The sequence below is a fragment of the Microplitis demolitor genome, chromosome 1 (assembly GCF_026212275.2).
Source record: "Microplitis demolitor isolate Queensland-Clemson2020A chromosome 1, iyMicDemo2.1a, whole genome shotgun sequence".
In the NCBI taxonomy this organism is placed as follows: domain Eukaryota; kingdom Metazoa; phylum Arthropoda; class Insecta; order Hymenoptera; family Braconidae; genus Microplitis; species Microplitis demolitor.
Window position 1 is genome coordinate 6,818,570 of NC_068545.1, and position 25,934 is coordinate 6,844,503.

The 25,934-nt window shown below is 28.3% G+C and overlaps 1 protein-coding gene across 2 annotated transcripts in view; it reads right to left on the reverse strand.

Moving 5' to 3' along the window:
* Positions 1-25,721, reverse strand: part of LOC103568531 (probable serine/threonine-protein kinase dyrk2) — a 164,535-nt gene extending 138,814 nt beyond the window's left edge. For both annotated transcript variants that reach the window (XM_014440978.2, XM_008545438.3), the window contains exon 1: positions 25,294-25,721. The gene's annotated coding sequence lies outside the window, so the exon portion shown is untranslated. The remainder of the gene's footprint in view (positions 1-25,293) is intronic.
* Positions 25,722-25,934: the final 213 nt, after the last annotated feature.

Consider the following 25,934-nt stretch of genomic DNA (forward strand, 5'->3'; position numbering starts at 1 on the left):
GTATATTTTTTTTTTTATTATTTTTGTTTATTTTTAATTTAACAGATAGCAAAGAAGACAGTAAATATTCTTGAATGGATGACGATAACCACTGAGGTCATTTATCGTCTTCTCACGTGTCTTTTATGCGACACGTTCGGGCCGTAACCGTTTTCACGTTTCATCGAATTCACGTGACCAGCGTAACTGACCATTCACACGAGACATTTATAAACACTTACATATTATAAACGCACTTGCGATTTTATGTTTGTAAATTGATGTATACAAATTTATAACAGAAAAAAAAAAAATAATAATTATTCTTATTATAAGAAGTAATTTGCATCAACTATCACTTTTGGAATATGTTAATGGCAATACTAATGAAAGTCATCATTGACTTGTCGTCTTCGTTGTTGTCATTTGCCAGTGACACGATACGCATATCTCAGATGAAATCGAAGTCCCTGTGAGTTTCGATCAGCTCACGCTATATCAAGATCATCATAAAACGATCAAAGTTTAAGATAACAAATCGGCGTAACTGCGCGTGAGACGGAGTTCAACAGATCGGCGACCAGATTAGAACGACATGAGAGCGAGATTTGAATCCTCACGTCCAGAATATTATGTACATATTGTATATGTGTACATGTATATATATGAATGTCGATGGAAGAAAGAACGAGTTATAGAAAATAAAATAAAAATTTTCTGGTGAATACTATCAAGGTCTTTTACCCGCATGATACAATAGAAGAATGAAATTTATAGAATAGAAGCCAATGACCGAAAAAATCAATAGCTAGGCCGTTATATGTACCTAAAAATGAATACTCTTATGTAGGTATATTTATACTCAATGAAAAAACATTAAAAAAAATTCTAGGTATATCCGAAATTGCCACATCAAATTGAAAAAAGTTATGTTTAAATTGATATTTAAAATCCCTTCAATTATTTTCATCTAAAATATTATTCTGGAGTTGCAGGAGTTGAAAACAATCCTTAAAACTTTTTTTATTTTTGATCTTCTGAATTTTGGACTTGTGCACGGAGAAAAAAATTAAGTAATTTTTACTAAATTTGAAAAAAAAATTATAATCCGAGAAGTAATCTTAAAACGTTAAAAAAAATCGAAACTTGTACAAAATTCAAAGTAAAAATTACAACATATTATTTAGAATTATAATTTCTATTGATTGTAAAAATTACTGCATTCAAAATAAAATTAACTAGTGACAAATAAAAATTATAATGTACCAATAGTTTTGACTATTGTACTTAGTAAACATTAGTTAACGCGCTTTGTAAAAGATGTATTCTGCCGAGTAATTTTTACAATCCAGATAGTAATTTTTACAATCTCAAATAGTAATTTTATCTCCCAGAGTAGCAATTTGTCTTACCGACATTCTAAAATGTACAGTACCCACGTAGAAGTATATTGGAGATGTAATATTCATCAATTACGAACAAAAATTCCGACTAATGTACTAACTTTTAATAAATCTGAAAACAATTTCTACTTTTTGTAACATTGAACTATTTTTATATGAATAAGTAAATATATATTTTTTTGAAGTGAAAATTTAAAGAAGCTGTATTGTAATCATTATGATAAGTGAAAATTACTATATAGATAATCATAATTGAAATAAAAAAAATTAATTTTCTACAAATCATCGTAATTTTTTTTATGGATTGTCATTTTTTATTTGAGATACCAAATCTTTCATTGCGATTATAATTATTATTAAATTTTGGCCTGCATTTTTCTCCGTGTGGAAAAATTTTAATTCAAATGTACATTTAAAAAAGTTATTTTCATATTTATTTTTTTAAAAATGTCTTCAGTAATAAATAATTATTCTGCAGTTGCAGTACCAAAAATCTCTAAAATTTTTTTTAGTCCACGGAATTACGGATTCTGGTGAAAAAATTTAAATTCAAACTTGATTCAAAAAATTAAAATTTTGAGAATAAAATAGCGACTTCGAGCTTTTATTTATGACGCGATAATAATTTTAGTAAAAAGTAATTTTTATTTATTTAAAAATATTAAATTTATTTGTTACATTAACAATTACTATAATTAAAGAAAAAAATAACAAGCAATGTTTATTTGTTTGTTAAAGTAATGACTCGTGAGAATTATTAATTCCAAAAGTGGAATAAATAATAAAACAATTGTCGAGTCATGTGGCACAGGGAGAAGATACAAAAAGAAGAGATGAAAATAATAAGAAGATAAAGTGACTGTAATAATGCGTGCGAAACTACTGGTAAGTTGGGCATAAGTCGGGCTGCTACTCCTTAGCAAATCTGAATGCTACGTCTGAACGTCACAAAACACTTTGTATGGGGCAATGTAGTATAAAAGTATACCAGGAGGCAATAAAGCGAATCTTGAGGATGGCAATCGTCGTTTCTCTTCTACTTTACTTTACTCAACTTAAATTTACTTTGATTCTTTTTTTAGCTGCCCCTGAGGAATAAGAAAGAAGACTCGTCGTATGGCATACACGTGCGTGCTCAAGTGTGGATCACTGCGTGAGACTACTTCACTACTCTGAATATTATATACAGTAGTACATATTTTCTACTATTTCTTTGTTATTATTATTATATACTTTTTTTTTTAATAATCTTATGTATAAATACTTTATGCACGGCAAATTTATTTTAAATTCACTGTTTAAAGTCATAAATTGAATTGCAAGATTTATAACGATTTTTATTATAAATAAGAAAATAAAAATCATTATTAACATAGGCCAGGAATTTGTATTATTAGTATTATAAAGTTTCAGTTCAATGTAAACTTATTTTTTAAACACGTCTTAAAAAATTTTTAAGTGCATTATAAAATCATTTATCGAATATTACATATATTTTTGGAGCATTTTTTTTATAAAATTATAAAATACTCAGAGAAAATTATTACCCAGATTTAATGCCAGACTTTGAAACCTTAATGACTTATTTATATTAATACGTAATAATAACATTCAAAATTCGAATATTTTTATGAATTTAAATGTAATTTTAATGATATTTTAAGTATAATTAATTATTTTTTTATGATAAATAGGTCTATTATGTATATTAGGGAAGCCCAAAAAAACCGACTATTTTTTTTTTTTCGAGTCTTTTATGAAAACTTGTTGGCTTACGATGTTTTAAGAAGCCTCTCAAAAAATCAGCTCGATAAAAAATTTTCAAGAGGTCGCTCACGAATTTTGAAAATATCAAAAAGGAGCGAAATTTGAATTTTTTATTTCAAATTTTTTTTTTTCTCGTGGCAGCGATAGTTTATATTTGTGAAATCATGACTACGCTAAAAATTTAAGCCCAAAATTTAAATATTTAAACCTCGCTTAAGAATTTTGAATGTTTCCGAGTGCTGTCTTTTGGACGTTTTCGAGCAACCCTTTAATATTAATAATAAAGCTTCTCGATTTTTTCACCATCAATTTACATCACAATCAATGAAAATATAACCCGACAAATGGAAATAATAAATTATTTACATACTTTTTTATTTTTTAATTCAATTTTTAGGTTTTTTCGCTTATTCAAAATTTACCAAATTTTATTGTTTAAGACTGTCCTGTATATTTTTGGTTATGCAGAAGTTATATTTTAGTGAAATGACAATAATTAAGTTATAAAAAAATACGAAAACTAATTCAAAGTATTAGTTACATATTACCAGTAAATATTCAAAATTCTTGAGCGCCGTTTAAATATATAAATTTTGGGCTGAAATTTTCAGCTTAGACATGATTTTACAAATATAAACTATTGCTGTCACGACAAAGAAAAAATTTATACGTAAAAAATCCGAACTTCAATCATTTTTGAAATTTTCAAAAGTCGTGAGCGACCTCTTGAAAATTTTTAATCTAGTTGATTTTTGGAAAGGCTTCTTAAAACATCGTAGACCAACAAATTTTCATAAGAGACTCGAAAAAAAAAAATAGTCGGTTTTTTTGGATCACCTTAATATATATAAAAAAAGAAAGGATATCTTGGCACAAAAAATTTTTAATTGCCCCAAGAAATTTTTTGCATTATGGATTGAAAATAAGAATATTTTTGGAGTGGAAAAACATTTTCTTGGGGAAAAAAATTTTTTCGAGGCCATAGAATTTTTTTTTTAATACCGTAATCCAAAATATTTCTCGAGTCAAGAAATTCTTTTTATCAGCATATATATTTACTTGAAAAAGTTTTAAATAAATTATCATCTTAAATGTATCTATGTATCGCAAATTATAATTTGTACCGATTTATTTTATGGGAAAAATAAATGCACTAAAAAATTTTACACAAGAACCTGGAACTATTAATTTTTTTTTTAAATAAATTTTAATAACGAAAATAATGTCAAAACAATATACATAAAACCAGTAAAATCATATAGAACAGTATGATTATAAATAAATTGATAAACATAACATTAAGAGCGGATCGAAATCGTAGTATCTGTTTAGTAAATATAAAGAGTCAGGTAAATGTTTCACGTTGAATCGCCTTGGGAACGATTCCTGGCGGTGCGAGGCCAGAACCAATCGGTTTAGCGGCTAGCGACCTCAAGATTCTTCTCTCTTTTACCTATACTTCTTATATTATCTTTCTTTTTCACCAACAATTCCATCCTTCTCTAACGCATGCGTACATACAATATATATCAACAGCATCCAAGCGAGTTTTGACTCGTCCAAGTGTAGGATGCACTAACAGCAAAAGTAAGCAAAAATAAAAAATCTAAAATAATTGTCGACTATCTTCAAAAGTCTCCTAACTCGACATTATTTCATTATATTTATTTGTCATTTGTATAAATTTAAATTGATATTTAACAATGAAAATTAATTAAATTTCAACTGATTCCGTAATTTCCTTTCTTCTTTTTTTTTTTTTTTACCTCGAAGCTTTATAAGTTATGCCGGGTCACAGGATCCCATTGAAAATAATTTCTTATATTTTATATGTTAGCTCTAGGAGATCTAAAAATATTTCGTGTAAAATAGAACCACATGAAATATTCTCTAACTTATAACATCAGCGAAACAATAAATTATTAAAAAGATTAAATTATCGTAAAAATCACCGAGAGACCTTTTTCCCATTCTCATATAATACATAAAATATATACAAGCATATATAAATATTTTCAAACGTAAATGTGTGTGTCCGGAAATCTTTTTCGGTATTTAAGTTGAGCCATTAATTGGAATAAACCATCACCAATTAAACCTTTTAAAAAATATTACATTGATTAGCAAAATGTGAGTAAATGTCGTGACTCATCCGAAAGTTTTGCACAAGAGTCCTCTTACTCATCATCAACTATAAAGACATACTTGTTCTATACACACTCAAAATAATTTTAAAAACATTCTTTCATCTACTTGAAATTTACTATTTTACTTGGAATATATAAATATATATACTATGTATGTGTGTGTGTACATAAATGAAGCTATAAATAGCCATATAAGTATATACTTAACATATGGCAGACGCCAAAAGAGATTGTCAAGCGAATCAAAATAATACTCTCTCTAATGTCGTGGGAGTTTATTCTCTTATTTCATAGATGAATGTACATATGTTTTATATACATATATATTATGATACTGACATGTATTTTCATGTGCTTTGTTTGTATACTATACTACATATGTATAAACGGTTGATACCAATGAAGCCCGAATGCGCTTACTCATGCGAAATTCTCAACCACCTGCTTTCGAAATATGAGCGCTAGTAGTCTCGAGGTTCTTCTTTGTCTCTTGTATGCATACTCCCTTCTCTTCTTAGGGATGTTAATTTTTCTACCGAGGATCAAAAAAACCCGTGAGAATTTTACCTACGGTAACGATAAAACAAAATCCATTTGTTCTTATCAATACATGTACACTGAAAAAAAGGATTCCTTGGAGCAAGAAAAATTTTCGTTGTCAATTCATAATGCAAAAAATTTATTTACGGCAAATAAAATTTTCTTGGTGTGAGTGAAAATATTTTGCGCCAAGAAATTCTTTGTTTTTTGTGTAATAAACCGTTATATAGATTTCCAAAAAAAAAATCGAATAACTTTCAAAGGCTTTTCATATTTATATAATTTTTGTTTTCGCGATTCAATAAAAAAACTAGCAATTAATTTAATGTTAAGTTAAAAAATTTTCTGATGGGAAGACGTTAAATAGTTGGAATGAAAAAAAAAAAGGCAAAAACAAATGAATTTAAAAAAAAAGTATGTTTGATATGACACCTAAGTAGCAGACATTGAAATGACTTTTTTCAATGAACGAGTCAAATACTCATAGAAAAATCGGTTTGTCGGTTGACCCTGCGGGCCAGCCCCAAAACTTCCCGCTGTTTTCGAGCTCGAAAATCTTATTGCATGCGATTGTTTTTCTATGACTTTTTCAAACTCTAACAAGTTACGCTTTATGCTAAAGTTTAAAAGTTTAAGAATCGAAAATCATTAATGACCAAGCGGTTTTTAAATTTTAATTCCCGATTATGTTCAATAAACTAAATATATTGATGCAGGAATCAATGTCAGTGATCAAAATTAAGATTTGAATGAGTTTTGACTTAGGTAGAAGCAATAATATATAAAATATCCGAGAAAATGATTAAAAACAGTGTTTTTTCAATTTCTTTGTTGATAATATGGTTTAAACTAAAGAACAAGTTTGATGGCATTATATGATGATCAAAAGAGACCATAAAGAAAAAAAGTTTGTAACATTTTAGACACATTTTAGTACAGTACATTTTGATTTATTTGAAAAAAATAACATAGAATGTTATTTTTTTAACTTTTGAACGTTGGTATCTTTTGAACTAATCAACCGATTTTGACATTTGAGGCGGCAATATGCGCGCTTTATTGAATTCTAAAGCTGATTAGAATTTGAAAGCGATCGATTCAACCGTCTTGAAGATATTTGGAAAAAACCGTTTTTTACCATTTCTTTCTCCAACGATATCTCTCAAACAAATTAACCGATTCAGATCGTTAAGGCGGCATTCGATGCATTTTATTGAGTTCTAGAGCTGATTAGATTTTGAAGTCGATCGTATAAGTCGTTTTTGAGAAATCAATAAAAAACTAAAAAAAAAAAAATTTTTTTTTTTCGTAATTCGCCAATATTTTCGAGTCTACTTGATCAAATGATTTGAAATTTTTAGGAAAGTTGACGGCCAACAAGCTCTTTCAATTGCCGTCTTAAACATCCAAATCGATTCATTAGTTAAAAAGTTATAGACCATTCACACACATACACACACATGCACATACATACATACAGACACTCAGACATCATTTTGAAAATAGTCAGAATAGTTTCCTAGGACCTCAAAACGTCGATGTCTGATGAAAACTCGATTTTCGAAAATCAGGATGAAAACAATAACTTCCCGAAATTTTGAAAATGTGCATTTTTCTAAGCGGGAAGTTAAAAAATTTAAAAAAGGCATGCTAAGAACTTTTGAAAATCTGTCTGTGGTTTTTTTCAAAATTTGTTTTTTCTTAACAAGCAGCATTAAAAAAAAACTAAAATCGTCAGATGTTTACTACTTTCAGTAGGATGAAAAATTTTTCCCTTCCATATGACAGTAACTATTGCTCAAATTATTTTACCACCAACTCCCTGTTAGAAACTGCTTCGATGAACATCATATGAAATTTCCGTGTCGACATAAACGTAAAAACTCCCTTCTTATCGATTTAATCTTCCGTTCCATCAACTATTTTCACAATTTTTTTTAACATGGTTATCTCTCTTCCATGATTTTTTACTATTCACTCATTTTCATTAAAAATATTCGCTCGAAAAATTTCAAGAGTTGAGTTAATATTTATATATATAAAAGTAAACTCATTTGGACAAAATTTTTTTTAAAAAAGAATATTTTTTTACTGATCGTATAAAAAAAAAAAAATAAGAATAATGTGTGAAATAATAGTTCAGTAGATTTGTATAATAAATTCAAAGAACGCCAGAAGAATAGAAGTAAACAGGGAAAGAATATTTTTGCCGGGGGGTAATACTAACTCATCTACTTGATAGTTCTATAAGAATGCAAGTTATAACTTTGTGATGGTAAAATGTGAAAACCCACCTTGTTTTTTTTTCTCCATCTTTTTTCATTTTCTTTTATTCAACAAATAAGTGTATAAAGAGCCGTAAATATTAATGCGAAATAACAATTCCACGGAGGTTTGTCGCGTGCAGTGATGCTTTTGAATTAGAGGAAACTATTTAAAAAAAAAAAAAGTAGATAAATAAATAGATAGAGTTTATCCCCTAAATTTTACCATGTCAAATTTATTGCCAGAAACTAATCTGGAATTTTTATGCACCTGAAGAGCGGAACATTTTTTGCGCACTGAAAATGAAAAAAATTATGTAATTTGACTGCTTAAGGGTGACTTTATGGGTAGTTTCGGAAGTTGGGGGTGGCTTGAAATTTTCGGCTGACATACCAGCATTTATATGCGAAAAATTTCAGAAGTCTAGATCCAGTAAACTTTTTACTTTATATTTTCGTTCCGCGAAATACGTTCTGATTTTCCGGTACGTGAATTTGACTTTTTAAACAAATACGTCATTAACTAAAACAATTATGACAATTTATTTTTAGGTGAAATCATGATCGATTAAAAAGATTGGACTTGCAAGTCCACTTGAAGGATAGTAAATAAAACGCCCGGTAACCGGTTACTCTATACTGGTTGCATGAATAATGCGTATAGAGGGTAACCAATCGGAAGTCAACTGCAAACAGTGTCCTTATAATGATCAAAGTGTCAATGTTCATTTGCTTTGAAAAATAAAATGTTGTAACAACAAAATAAAGTCCATGTGAAAATACATATTACAAGCTATTCACCATGAGGATCATCTTACCTAATAAAGACATTCGTGAATATAATCCCAAAAAAGGTGCAATATGTGAGTTTACTTTAAGAGATTTAAAATTTACGAGATAATAATATTAATAAACAACAGATAATCTTTTCAAAATCTGTATAAAATATCAATTTAATAATTACATATATGAACTTTCACTTTTATCATCAGCAATATATATGTACATATATCCAGTAAGTTATATTTTTTATTACCTTAAATTAGTATGATGTCATCATTAAAATGTCGTTAAATAAATTGATAGAATGATGACGTAGCAAAAATAAGTTATATAATTTAATCAAAATTTTTTTATTGCTCTAATAATAATAACACTAATCGAATTATTTTTAAAAACGATTTAATGTATGAACTTACGAATTATTCGTATCGAATCGAACTATTTGATTTAAAACTTCGAATCGAATAATTCGAATTTTCGAATTAATCGTGAATTCTCGAATTGTTCGTGAATACTCAAATTTTTAAAAAATTTACGAATAATTTCAAATTTTCATTTGAACGACTTAAAATTGAAATATTTTTTCCAATAATTCAAATTTTTGTCAGAAGTAAATAGAGCTTAAACATAAATCTACGAAAAAACTATTTTCTGATAACTTTAAAAACTATGCTCTTCATTAAATAAAAATTGAATATTTGAAAGCTGATTGGAATTTTTCGATTCTAATCGCGTAATTTGAAGGTTACGAATAATTAAAATAGTTATATATTCGATTTGAACACGATTCACATACCCCTAGTAATACAATATTTTCATAGAAAAAGAGGATTTCTCTGCAAAAAATTGATTCTTGCCTGTAGAAAATTTTTGTTTACAATTCATCCTGCAAAAATTTCTTGGGGCAAATAAAAATTCTATCACCAGTTCAATATTTGAACCCAATATACAAATATTGAATATTGCATTTAGATACACGTGGAAATTTCTAAAGATACTTTAAAAAATGTATTGCTCTTTTTTATTTATCGGTAATCGTTGGAAGAATATGTGTACATAAATGCGTCCAATCATGTGAGAAAAAGGTAAATAACATTGAAACTAAGTACTGTTCAAGACCTCGTAAGCTTTTTGCTTCCTACCACTTTCAGCTGTTGTTAGAACTTATTCAGGCGATCATTACAGATGCTTATAGTGACTAATAGAGCTTGTCTATGCTCTACTTAAAAATTTAAGTGGACCTAGTAATGCCTGGTAAGACTTTCTTTTAGAATCTTTCTAAATCCTTAATAGTTCATAAGCATAAATTTATTGGAACAGGGAAGAGAAAAACTTTAAATAATAAAATTGATTTTAATCACTCTGGTAATTGTTTTAAATAATTTTTATTCTAGTTTTGGTCACCTCTAGATAAAAATCAGACTTATCTCATAATATATCGCGTTGCTAATTCCAAAAGGACTTATATTTTTATCCGCCCTTTTGGTTTTAAACTTAGTGACTAGAGTTAAAAGGGCGTGTAAAATATGTCCTTTTAGAATTAGTGACGCGATATTGCCTATTTTTGTTTTTATTCAGACTAAAATCATACTTTTACTGCCTATTATTTTTATTAGTGTATTTTTGATTCTCCTTAGATCAAAAACAGTTTAAAATTTGTATAAAAATTTGAAGAGAGGCCAATTAGTCTAAATGCAATGTACACAGAAAAAAAAGTATCTTGAGTCAAGAAAATATTTTGGAAGACAAGCGTTTTCGGGAACTAAGTCAAGATTTTCTTGAGCCAAGAGAATTTGTTTTGATTTAAAAAAAATTCGTCTTGGTCGTAGGAAATTTCTACTTTATTCAAGAAAATTGAGGTTTTCAAAATAAATTTTCTTAATTAAGAATATTTACTTTCAGTCAAGAATTTTTTCTTCTCTATAAATTGACTAAAATCAAATCAAATTTTTCAACTCGGGTTGATATCATAAAAAAGAATTTAAAATTTTTCTGACAATAATCCTGCTTTCCTTAAATAATAAAATAGGTCTCATTTATATCAAAATCTAGTTCCTATTTCTGATATATTTCAAGCAGCAACACATTTATTAATGCGTTCAAAGTAAATCACAATAATTCTCCTCTTTAATCCATAAATGTCAAATGATAGACCAAGGGAATAAAGTACGAAACACTTTATAACAAGAACAGGTTTACCAACTGCATCAGAATCTCGAACAAGAGGACAAAAGTTTATAGTGATGTACACTTGAGTTGGCGAAACGAAATCAGAAGGCCCTCCCGTGAATTCATAAAGGAAAGATAGACGACACGAGATGCAAGAGAAGGCAGTTGGCCAGCAGGGTAGCAGATCGAGTTGGCCACTTGAGGGATAGCTCAACCTTTCAAGTCACCTTACAACTTACACGTGAAGTAAACAAGGAGCAACACCAGCCAGGTAAAGGATGGAACGATACTAAAAGAGAAGACGGTAAATAATCTGTCTCTGTCTGAAACCGGCTTGCACCTAGACACAAACCGCGTTTATAGAAGACGCCAATAAAGCAAAAAAAGACATACAGGAGGAAGAGATCGTGCGCACCGACTTACTTGTGAGCAGTTTAGTGCATCTGGCAACAGTGCTCTGGGTCCAGCTGAGTCCCAGCCAGCACAGGTAGGACCAGGGCCGTACAATATAGTCAAGTGAAATAACAAACCATTGATAGAATTCAAAGCACAAATAATGAATGGAATAATGGGTAATAGTTTAAATAAATAGAAACAAATCATATGTATATATTTGTTTTTTTACATAAAAACAAATTTACTGATTCATCTGACTATCGGCTAATCCAACTGTAAAAGTTACCAGGTTCATGTGGCGTCAGTCGGTAGTTGGGTGAATTTATATTAGTACACATAAGTTGACCGATGGACCTTACAATTTGCCGATACATTCAAAAGAAGTATCTACTGAAGCATAAGAGATGGCAGAAAAATAAAAAATAAAAATAAAGGTATCAACAGAAGATGGTAGCGCGTATTCGTTGCTCGTAATTTGAATACAACTCTAACACAAGACCTGTAATTTGTAACACACGTTCAAGAACCACATGCTCACGGTAACAGCCAACATCCAACAGCCGTGCATTCAAAGGTACCCTCAGGCCTATTTTATATTCGGCGGATTAAGATGGCTGTTGGATCAAAAATATAATCCAGATAAAACTTAAATTTGATATTTTTATATACATACATTATATAAAAGCATGCCGACTTTTTTCGGTATTTATTATTTAATTTTTTTTTTTCTTCAGAACAAGTTAAGATTTATGATTTAAAAATTAAGGCGTGTAATACTAATGTAAGAATCTCTTAGGGAATTATTACCCCCGTTATAGCCATTGCAAATATATACTGGCATAGTGGGTATAAGTTTTACAGGCAAGCGACCTCGGCTATAATCGTCCTCGCGTGTATCGTACCACCAGTAGGAGAATAAGAGGCAGAGCGGAACTCACCGACTCAGTTTCTCTTTCTCTCTCTTTCTCTATATATATTCATCTAGTAGTGCATGCATATACGCCCCAACGTCCGGGGGATGTCAATGACACTCTGTATATATTGCTTACAGTGCAATAGCAGCTGCTACACACATGTGTCTTAAGTCATAAAGAAAAGAGATATGACACTAATGTGATGGTGCACGCGACGACGAGACGAGGACTTACATCAAGTCAAGTGTGTGTTTGGGTTTGGATAGAACTCTAGTGGATCAAGATGAGCTTATACTTCAACGGGCTAGTCAAGTATTGCTATTCTTTACACCGTTAAAGTTTTTTAGATTTTAATGAATAACTGTCATGGAAATTTAATAAAATTTATTTATTTTACATGAATATAAATTTGTTCACATCCCGGGTCAAAATAATTACTTTAATTTCATTTTTAGGACTTAAATTTATGTCAACTAAATCAAAACTAAGTCAAATTTGACTTTTTTGGCAAAAATGGATACTAAGTTGGCCAAGTTACTCAAAATCTAGTCAAAAATGAATGAAAAACACATTTGTTTTTGACTTACTTTGGCAAATTTGACCTAGAGTATCCACTTCTGTCAAAAAAGTCAAATTTTACTTGATTTTTGCTCATTCAATCTCAATGTGAGTTAAAAAAGTCAAATTCAAGTTATTTTTTTTTATTCAGGAAAATTTAAAAAATTAAAGCATAACTTTTAATGAAATTACAATGTGACTATTAAAAAATATATGTTCTATGTAATTAAAATATCGAGTTAGACTTTAATTCCAAAATTTATTAAAATACAGTAATATAAGAGACCCAATATTCGATCAGGGAACTAGTGCCTGATTACTTATGTATTTGTATACCGATATTTAGTAAATTTGAGTAAATATAGATGTCGTATACATTGAGTTTAGGTTTTTTACCTTATTAATATTTTTTTTTAAGAAACTTAATTAATTTTTAATAATTGCGAGTTTATCAAAGTCTTGCTATGAAATTTTTCATGTTTAAAAGTTAATCAAACATGAAAAAAAAAAAATTTGAATTAAGATTCAAGTTTTTCAAATAACTCAATTTTAAAATTAAGATCATTCAAAATTAATTGAGTTTTGGACAATGAAAAACAATTATTCAAATGAAATAAAATAAAATACATTGAAATTTTAATTTTAATGACGTTTATCACTTGGAAATTTAGAGTAACGTGAACCCAGGTCGAAATATCTAGCCTCAATCTAGCCTCATCGAATCCAAGTAAGCCTCAATCCAGCCTTAGGGGAGACCGGGGCAAGACTGCCCACCTAAGCCGATTATTATTCTTTGTGGCTTTTAACCATCAAGTCGATTTACTCTTGTCCAACTTTAACTCAATTCACCGAAATTTTGGTGAAGCTCCTGAAAAAAAATTTTTTTTTTGGGCAAGACGGCCCCTTCCGAAAAAAAATGAAAAGAAATTTTTTTTTTTTTAATTGTAAAAAAATTTCCCGCGTCACAAATGTTTATATTGTTCTCTTTAACAACTATATTTACTTATATATTATTCGAAATAACCTTTTTTGATATAGTACGAGTAATTTATTCACTTCTGTAGAAAAAAATTGAGTGTTTTAATTTTTTTCCAAACATATTACCAAATACTGTACCAAATTTTATAAATATATTATTCATAATGTTACATATAATAATTATGATTGTTTTGTTGGATTCTATAACAAATTATATGAATAAATTAAAAGTTATTTAGTAAAAAATAACTTAATTGATTAATAATTAATTTTCTATTGAATAAAAAATTGATTATTGGTATTTTTAACTTTTTTAAATGCTCTATTTTACTCCAAATCCATAGATTTTATCCATAGATATTTTTAAGTCCCATATAAACAATTTGAATATACATTCATAAGTCATGAGAGCGCCTCTTGCGGAGAACGCAGTTAATATTTAAAAATTACGATAAATTATCGTAATTTTGCGAGCTTACATCGTGTTGTAACAGAGGCAGCACTGTAATATTTATTTTTTTCAAAAATACATAGAAAGATGAATATAGGAATAAATATAGTTTTTGAATTGTAATTTTTATTTCTTTTTTTTTTACGATATTAAATTGTAATATTTGAAGTAATTTTTAATCCTAAAAGTCTTTGTTAAAATTACGATGTTAAATAGTATAAAATATATAACCCATATAGTAAATTTTGAAATAAGATATGTTAAAATTGACGTTAATAAAAGCTTAGTCCACGATTACGATATTAACATCGTAAATTTTGCTAGAATTTTTTTTCCGTGTAGTTCGCTGACTGGGTATTGGGTCTCTTACACGGAAAAAAACGATATAGTGGCAACTCTCTGGGATAGTACTGAGTACTTTCTGTAAAAAAAAAATTTCAGACAGTACTGAATGTTATCGGATTTTTTTTTTTTTTTTTTTTTTTTTTTTTTTTCAGAAAGTACTCAGTACTATCCCAGAAAGTTGCCATTACTATATTATTTTTTCTGTGTACTTTAAATCAATTAAAAATTTGAAGTAATTTCTATTCAAATTTACTTTATATTTAATCAACATGTGAAATTTCATAGAGTTTTACCCAGACCAGTCCATATTTAGACTACATATTTCCTACTTATATTTAATTATTTTTAAGTTTGTATCTAGACCAAAATCAAACTTTTGCTGTCTATTATTTTTATTAGCTTGTTTTTGACCGTCTTTAGATCAAAAACAGCTTGAAATTTTTATGAAAGTTTAAAGACAGACCAACTGGTCAAAATACAATTTAGGCAGACTAAAATCAGATCAAATTTTTCGATCCGGAATGGTTACAGTAGTTCGTGATATGGCCATAGTAATTTTTGCATCTTCATTTCAATTTCTGAAGGTGGCCAACATGGTCCAGCTTTACTATGACACCATAGCATTTCAAGCGAGAATAATTTCTCCTTGGAATGATATTTATACTTTATGTTTCTTAATGATCAAAAATTGTTAAAAACTTTTTGTAATTTGCTTTGAATTTAAAATAAATTTTTGACTAGTGTACAATACATTAGTCAATTCATGAAAAACGAGAAGTGTCATCTTTACTATAATTTAATGATCCATCATTCCCTCTATTCCTCAACTATCCTGACATTTATTTAAAATAATTTCACCCACCATAACTAATATCGTTGGCTTGGCGCATTGATTAATAGGCTTAGATGGGGTGTCTAAAAAAAAATATTAAACGAATGAATAAAAAGAAAAAAAAAATATACGGGAATGTATTTGAACGGTGACGTGTCGATTTAAGTTGTTGGGCTGGTATGAACTCTGACCGGGAGTATAACTAGGACGCATTAAAAGCAAACTCGTGGGACTATTTTCTCATTCTTAAGAAAGCAAGGGATAAATTCTTTGAAAGGGCCCAGCCGTAAATCGTATGACCCTGCACCACACACGACATCTCTCGGCGACGTCCGCAGTATTTATCCGCGTTGAAGGAACCAGCAAAGAAGCTTGATTATTTTCTTTCTCCTCTCCTTAATATTTTTTTCTTTTGATTCTTCTGCTTCGTATTTTTTACTATCCTCTTTATTTATTTATTTTTTTTTTTTTTTTATATTATTTTTATTTAAAAATCTTCGTCTCTTATTTTACTCGAGTATCGTAACCGTGCAAAAGGCAAACGCTAAAGTTCGTAACAAATGGATGGCATTAATCTCTTGCACCTCGTGCTACGCGCACGTGGCATCGCATAATTATCCTCATGTTGTGTGTGTATGTGTGTGTGTTAAAGAAAGAAAGAGAAAGATATATAACATAAAGCAAGTAAGAAGATGAGCACCTTAAATTCATTTTCTGCTTCCCCCTCTGTCCTATCTTGACACTCAAAGCGATCACTTTCACGCGTGAACATAAAACTTTTACGTCCGTAAAATCTCCGACAAAATTCCATAGGGGGAAAAAAATAAATAACGTGATGTATGGTGTTTAATATTTATAAGGGAGTATTTTTATACAATTTTATGATATTCATTAGAATTTTACGCGAACATATTATATTTATATATATGTATATAAAAATTAATTTAATTATTTTAAAAATATATGTATGACTTTTATTTCCTCGTGAATTTATTTCTACATGAAGAATAATATTTAGGGAGCTGTAATAAAAAATAAGAGCTAAAATTACTAAATTGATGTGATTTTAAAATTAAATTAAAATTATCCTGATGATTCAATTATTTTTTATATTTTTAAATTTTTATTGCGGGGGTATGCAAAAAAATTTAAGCTGCACAGTAAATTTGAAATCTATCAAGTAATTTTACTCGATTCAAATGGAATTGAATCGAATCAGAAATTTTCATTTATTTTCAACTTTTTATTATTATTTTCAAGATGATTTTTATCTGTGGCGAGTGCATACTGTAAAAAATTTGAAGTGAACGCGAATCAAATTCAGTATACATGATTTGTTATTCATTTAATCCCCTGGGATTTAAATTCACTCCAAATAGGAGTTTGTTTTAACATTAAAACTCCGGATCGGATTGAATGTGAATTGAATATAATCCTTACACAGAAAAAGAGAACTTCTTGGCGCAAAAAATTTTTTCTTGTTCTAAGAAAATTTTTACTTGACCCAAGAATTTTTTTGTATCATAAAATGAAAACAAAAATTTTCTTGGGGTGAGAAAAAATTTTCTTGGAACAAAAAAAAAATCTTGAGCCAAGGAATATTTTTGTCTTCAATTCATAATACAAAGTATTTCTTGCGCCAAGAAATTCTTTTTTTCTATCCATATTCCAAAAACATTCCGCCAAAAAAACCTCTTATTTACTCCATATGCAGAGTGATTTATTTTTAACCTCCGGAACTCTGAGTGACAAAGTGAATTCGGATTGAAAAAAAATCCATAGTCTCCGAATTCACTCCCCATTTTTTACAATATTGCTGTTGGTATAAATTTTCATACGTCTGCGGCATTTTCAAAATTATTTGATCTTTCCGAAATTCTAACTCCGGTCTCCCGCACGTGAATTCTATTCTCTGTCTTTTTGTTTTTTCAAAAAATATGCATGCATGTAAATAAAGTTTTTATATATCATATATGAGCATGTATTTTTATCCAACGACAAAACATAAAAAATAAACTAAAAATTAAAAAACCATAATATATATAAATAGAGAAAAAGAACAGGGATATTTATATTTGGCAGCTTGTGAGACTTTGCAGGGATCTAAAACATCATGCTTAGTTATTTCCGGCTCGACATTTTATTGATGGTTGCCTAACGAAAATGTTAACAAGAATTTTTCAGTCTACTTCTGTAGTATGCTTCTGTCTAATTCAAAAGTATTAATACATCCAACATATGAAATGAAGAAGGATTATGAAAATATAGTGTAATAAATGTATGTAAGTATGTATATGCAATTACTATATGTATAAATGATAAAAAGTTGTATTGATGTGAAATTACTGTGAAGATTGGCAATGAAAGTTGAGAGAAGATAAAATTGAGAATGGAAGATTATCGTTGGAGTATTACAAGGAAATGGACGATGTGATCCAAAGACTGGTTTGGACACGCGCGTATGTAACAGTCGCGCGATGCCAGTGCACTCTCGGGTGCATATCCGCAGTGTTAAAGGAGAAAGGAAAAAATAAAAGTGAGACAGAGTAATGGAAAAAGAGGTTTAACAACAGATAGTATAAGAGAGAAAGAGAAATGGTTAGTGCACGCCAGATATATTTAACCTTCTCGACTCAACCGAGGAGGAGTTAACTTCTTATTCGCTTACAACGCACTTGCTCTTGCTTACTAACTCATTTCTTCCTATTCTATGTGATTTAAATAAATTTTACTAGTCCACGAATGCTAGTCATTGTTTTATAGAATTTATTGTTTTGTCTTCTTTTGCTGAGAAGAATATAAAGATTTGTAAAAAAATAATAATAATAATAAAAAAAAAAATTTTTTTTAATGAAAATGAAAACGAAGAATAAAATTTGGAAAAAAAAAAAATTCAAGACAGAATGACGCATGGACTTGGTCGATTTACGGGAAAAATAACTTGAATGCCAGGTCCTTTGTGCCGTCAAGATATAGAGAGAGAATAATTGGCATGAGTTGTTTTCAATAAATTTAAGAAAGAAGAAAGAATATAATTTTACTCGTTTTTGTTTAAATATACCATTGGTTTCATCATCTGTTTTATCATTCATGAATTCTGATAATTATATACTTTTATTTTTGTTTATTATAGTATAAGAAAAAAAAATTTTTTAAATTATATACATCTCAAAAATCTTTTATTGTAAAGTTTGTTGATTTTAAAATTGCAATTTGAATTTAATATCAGACGGGAGCAACATAGTGTCTTTTTAAAGATTCCTTCAAGTTGTGGGGCAAGAAGGAAACGAGTTAGCTAAGTGGCATAAGTGGTATACGTGTCGAGTGCTTGACCACATTGGTAAGAAGTGGATGGCACTTTGGCTGATAAAAGACAAGAACTTGGAGACTACAAACGAGAGTAGTAATGTAATAGTAATAAGTGTCAACTTCTAACGCTACAGCATTACGATAATATTATATATATATTTTTTTTGTCTAGTCTAGTATGTATATATGAAAAACATCTTTGTATTAATATTATCTTAGAGTAAATAAAATATAAGATAAGTAAGATGAGTGCCCTAACAATTGATGATGACGCCCAGTTTCTATAATATATATCTATGAGTTATTCCATGTCAAACCGACCAATAGTTGGAAGCGACCCCTTTATGTTTGGACGAATTTTGGTCAGAAGTTTTCTATTACCATATAACGCAATTCTGCCAAAGGAAAAAAATTAAAAAATTTTTTCTTCAAAAGTTATGCAAAATTCAAAATTTCGCGTTTTTTTTTCGTTGTTCAACTTTATTCGTTAAATACCTCGAAAACTATGATAGTAACAATAATGATCCAAAGCTTGTTTTGAAAGCGATACTTAAGGCTATGAAAAAAAAATATTCCAAAAAAAAATTTTGAAAAATGACAAATTTTGAATTCTTGAAATTCGTCAAATATGACGATTGACATTAAATTTTTGGCTCAATTTTTTATGTATAACACTTTGTACTTATTTCAAAAGATCCTTAAATTTTTAGAACTGTTTTTTGTTTTTGCAAAAATATGAATTTTTTAATTTTATTAAAAAAAAATTTTTTTGTAAAGTAAAGTTAAGCAATCATGTAATTTTGTAAATTTCAGCAGTAAAAATTTCACTTATTGTCAAAATAATGTGAAAAAGACCAATATTGACGTTTGAAAATTTTTTGTATTTACTTTAAATGTCATTTAAAAAAAAAAAAAAAAAAAAAAAAAAAAAAAAAATTAACGAGATCAATCAATCGGAGTTATATTTTATTTTTTATTTTTTTACAAGTTTCAAAAGAATAATAAACACAATTATTTATACGTAACGGTCATGTAGGTAAAAGAAATTTCAACTGAAATTTCAGTTAGATAAGATGACTCATGAAAGAAAGTAGACGATTTAAATTGACGCCCGCAAGATTTAGTTTCTCTACTGACAGCCTTGAGATGTATAAAATTTTTATAAGAGGAAGAAGGTTTTTGCGTAACTAAATAGAGATAGTGTAGCCACGTGTGTTGGACAAATAGACAGTGTAGGAAGAAACCACAAACTTTTATTTTATTTAAAACCATCCAGATGAGATGATAATGGGATTTAAATGACGTATATGTATGAGATGGTGCGTGAGTTTAAGTTTGTTAGTTGGAGACATGACAAAACATTTAAAAAAGTCCTATTTATGTTACATTAGTCTTTAATATGTTTCTGTAGTAAATATTCAAGGTGAAGTTATCTGGTAGATATACTTCTGTCGTGACGAATTTACTATACAATTTTCAACCATCAGATTCATATATATATACAATTTATTTTTACTCGTACATTATCGTTTTTTATTAGTCCTATTATATTTATTTTTAAATCACCAATCATTATTCATTATTATTATTATTATTTTTGTCATATAAAAAAAAAAAAATTACTGTTAAATTTTTTTAAAACAATAAAAATAAATTAATAACTAAAAATAAAAAAACGTAATTGAAAAATATATATATATATATATATATATTTTTTTTTTTATCAATGTCAAGTGCAAGTAAATCTAATAATAAAATGCAATATATATATATATGTATCTTGAAAATTGATAATGATAATATCAATAATGGAAAATTTCAATTTACTTCAGCATAAGAAAACAAAAAAAAATTAATAAGCAAGAACCTCATTATTATCCCAGGCTCTGAACTGAAAGATAATTATTTTTTCGTTTATGTTTAAATTACTCTAACTCGAAAGATGTATTACTATGTACATAGTTAGAAGGCATTTAAAAAAAAAATAAAATATTAAGCATTGGCATGAAATTTAATGTCAGTAAAACAATTATGTAATTTGTTTGTGATAAATCGGCATATAGACTAGTAATAAACGTTTGTCATTATGTATACATATCAAACGATGTTGATGAAAGATTAAACTACCAAAATAGTTTTAATGTTACTAATCAACAGTGATTGAATTTCGTTCGTTATTATCAGTTGTCACGCATCAGACACAATAAAAAAATTTTTTTAAAATACAAGAATTTAATCAATGAAAAATAAAATTATCCTTAAGTCAACAAACAATTAAACATTTTTGAACTTTTTTTTTTAAATCAATTAGAAAAAAAAACTGAAAATATGCACATGTAAAAAATTTAAAAAACTATAAGCACAATTTTTTCAAATTTGTATTTTTTTTGATTTATCATTTCAAAAAAATACAAAAATTATTCGACGTTGACGAACTTCAATGCAAAATAAAATATATATCATAATAAAAAATAAAAGATTTCTCACACCACGATATGGAAAATAAAATCCACCGTAAAAGCAATCACAAGGATTTAATGCTACCATTAAATCTGCTTGTTAACTACCCTTTTTATGTATGTATACAATTTATAAATATATATATATGTATAACAATAATAATGTAAGCGTAATATCTCACTGGAAAATACTTTGACGTAAGATACAATCGATTGTGTCGAGCCATGCGCGTCTTTCAAAAGTTCCCCTTTCATTTTGTTTGACGTTTGTATATATATATATATATATATATATATATATATATATATATATATAAATATATAAAAGAAAGTACAGTGATGGTGTTAGTGGTCGTAATATCAGTAGAGGGCAACTAAAAAGGACTAAAGGAGATAAAAGACCAGTAGAGATGGGACTAAAAACTTACGACGACTCACTGGACGAGCACGAACAATAGAAGAATCACTCTCGCGGGGGTGCTGTTACTCTCTCGGGCGTGATGAGAGGTGCGCTGCGGATATTGCAGTCTCCGGAGGTGTCGAGGGACACTCCTTATGTACAAACGTGGGACATTAATTGAGTAACTATTGGAATACGAAATATCCTTCAATGGAAAATTTATAAATAAATATTACAAGTCATACTGGAAGTTATAAGTCATAAATTATTTCGTTTAATTGAATTCAAAACGAAAAAAAATAATCTACTGAGTTGTTGATTGAATTTAATAAAATTTTTAGATACATATTTATTCGGGCAGTGAAAATAATATTTTTTTGGTGCGTCAACAGTTTTATATACCGGCTAATATCGATTGCCGTACTGCGACATTTGACGTTTGGAGCTGGCACTGGTCGAAACAGGCGTTTTCAACGACAAGCCGTCTAATTTACCATCACCCTTTTTTATTTTTTAATTCAATTGTCGCACAGTTCTCATGCCGGTTTCAATTGTTCGTCATAAATTAAAAGTGGTACTTGAAAATGAAACAACCGTCACATTTATCATTGAATTACGAACCCCAGCAACAGCAGTAGCCTTTACTACCCTCATTAATATATCAATGTATGAATACTTTAGAAAAGGACAAAAGACTTATTGCTCTAACTGTCAGAACCCATATAATTGCATAAATAATAATACGGTAATTAATATGTTTGACGAAAGGTTTCACCATTCAACCTATTATTATGCATATAGAATTTTTGTTATTATTTTCTTTTAAGTTTATTTGTTTTTCATTATTCATTTTTCATTTTTCAGTTTTGTTTTTGTAAATAATAAGAGAGTAGAGAGTAAATCATATTTTACATTCAGACCTTCGTGATTAACACCGGAAATCGTGAGATAAACTAGTACGATATTATCTGTTGAGTTAAACTTTTTGTTTATTTTTAAAAAGTCGGATTTTTTTAAAACTTTTATACTTTTGTTGATCCTGATGTCCCTATTTAGTGTAAAATAACTATAATTAAGTCGTTAATTTTTTTTTTTATGCATACTCATTTCACTTATATTCAACAGACGATGAAAAGTATTAAAAAATATATGAAAATAATTAAAATTAAACAAAAATAAAAAATATCACGCAAATTCATACACATGCACGCTAACAAATTATTAAATAATTATATTTTGAATAATTATAAATTAAAATTTTATGCTCTCTAGACATTTTCACATCTAATCACTAAATTATAGTTGATTTGTTATTGCTCTGTACATAAAAAACTAATAAAAAATTTATATGGATACTTTTACAAATCATACTAAATTCACTCTAGACCGCGAAATTACTCAACTTTTAAAAAAATTTTTTTGTATTATTGCGCAAATTTCAATATGGATTGTATCAATACAATATAAAATACCGACATAGATAATTGATTTACTCATATATTTATATATAGATATATAATTCAATACGTCGTCAAAGGCGTCAAGCATTTGATTGTAAGTCATGCGAATCAATATACACTCACCGGACTCTAGTTTATATGCAATAATTTATATAGTTTCATATCACTTTCCACCCGGTTTCTTTCGGTGACTCGACCACACGTATATCAATATATTTATACTTTATTTAATATAACATGCAGTAATGTCGATATATATAAAGAAATTTAAAGACAGGTTGAAACAACTGTACTCCAGGCACAAGAAAACACATTATTTTACTCATGTGAATGTAACAGATGTAAGACAACTTTTAAATTTTAAATTAATTAATTAATTAATGGAAATAAATGCGCCTACTGATTTTTCCATTATCTAAACACGAATTTTTTTAATTTTTATTCATCTTACATTTTATTTCAAAATTTTTAAAATTGACAATTGTCAGCTACATTTTCACACTTATTATTTTACTCATGTAAATGGAGCAGATGTGAGACAACTTATCAATTTCAAATGAATAAATTATTTAATTAATTGAAAGAAATACGCGTACTAATTTCTCAATTATCTGATTATGCATTTTTATGATTGTAAATGTAGCAAATATGAGACAATTATAATTTTGAAATAACAAGGGTTATCATACATTTTCGGCTGATTTTTCTGTGAAAAAACATTTGCATATAAACTACAGACTGCACATTGATTCACTACTGTCTAATCTAGTGAAGTGCACTTTAATTTTTAGATATTGGGCAAAGTTCCTGGTTACTGTATTAGTGCAACAAAGACTATACCACTCGCCCTTGGGTGCGAGAGAGAAAAAAGTAAGAACCCCTGTTATTAATAAAATGTAAATGGAAAAAAAATAAAAAATTCACATTTATACACAGAAAAAAAAAGAGTTTTCTTGGCGCAAGAAATATTTTGCATTATGAATTGAAGACAAAAATTTTTCTGAGACTAAAAAAAATTTTTTTGGTGCAAGAATTTCTTTTTCGCCTCAAAAAATTTTCTTTTGCTCCAAAAAAAAAAAACATTTTTGCTGCCACGAAATCCTTTTTTTCTGTGTTGAATTTACAAATCAGTACACGCATTTTTTTTTAATTGTTTAATTCGTTTATTTATAATTAAGAATTTATGATACTGAAGTCAGCAGATATCAAATAATTTTTGAAATTTTTTTTACAACGATAAATTATAAAAAAAAAAGAAATAATTCAGAATATTGCACCTATAGTTTTTAAAATTTTCTACATGTGCATTCTTTTAGTTTTTCTTTTTTTTAAATTAAATTGTTAAAAAAAAAAATCAAAAATTCTTAATTGTTTGCCAACTTCAGGATCATAAAAATTTCACTCATATCGGCTCAATTCACACTTATTATTTTTTCATTTTTATTCTACTTTCATTTTATTTACTTCAAAATTTAAAAAATTGACATTTGTCAGCTACATTCGCTCATCATTATTTTTTTTATTTTATTGTATGATCCTGAAGTTAGAAGACAATTAACAATTTTGGGATTTTCCTTTTAACAAATCATTTACAAAATAAAAAAAATATGAATTTATAGAAAATTTTAAAAACCATAAGTAGGTGTTTTTTTTTTTTTTTTTTTATATTTATCGTTTTGAAAAAATTCCTAAAATTATTAGTTGCCGGCTAACTCAGTATAATTTTTTTCATTATTTATTGTCCTGAAGTTGACAGACAATTAAAAATTTTCGGATTTTTTTTTATCAACAAATCGATCAAAAAAAAAAAAATTTTAATATGCACATGTAGAAAATTAAAAAAAGTACAAGTGCAATTTTTAAAAATATTTTTTTTTTTTTTATTATAATTCATCATTTTAAAAAAATTCAAAAAATTATTAGACGGCTAACTTCAGTATCATCGTTATTTGCATCAAATAATTAGTCAATTGTTATCGAATAGCAAATAAAAAGTTGAGTAATTATTAAGCTTTGACAATTGAATGTATATAATGAATATTTAAGTCTCATCACAAATATTTTTTGTTTATGTTTACATTTAAAAATCCCGCGCTTTTTCAGCAGTATTTAAATTTAAATAAAAAATAAAATACTCACCATACAGACGATTTTCAAGACGTTGTCAAGGCGTCACGTAAAACTCCAATATTACCAGCAAGTTCACACCAAGTTGTTGTGATTATCCAATAAGAGATATGTAGAGCCAGATAATGAAAAATCCCAAATATGTAGTAAACAAATTTAAAAATTTTAAATGTCAATTTAATAATTAAATTTTATGTGAATCACACACATTTTATTGTTATGTTATAATAATTAAATATTTATGTCAATTAAAATTATGAATTTTAAATATATTGAGAAAAAAATATTTTATTGTGCAAAAACAAAGACGAGTAGTCACGAACGCGAAAAATAGTTGAGAACAAAAAAAAAGTTGTTACACGACACAAAAGAAAGCGAATGGTGTGCGCCCGATAAAATACCGCGCGGAGTTCAGCGGCCGACTGAGAGGACGCAGTTGCCGTTCGTCCGCCATAAGACTCGTGTGCTCTCGTGGTGGTGCCGCCATAGCCTCCATTGCCCCCTCGTGGCTTACACTCGCGATCCCCCACCGCGCAACTATACAGACAAAGCCATTGCGCGCGCAATCCCGCATATTTTTTTTTACTTGACGACGCTCCACTCCGCAAAACCTCTCTACTTACAATACAACAACTAAAAAAATAAATATACAA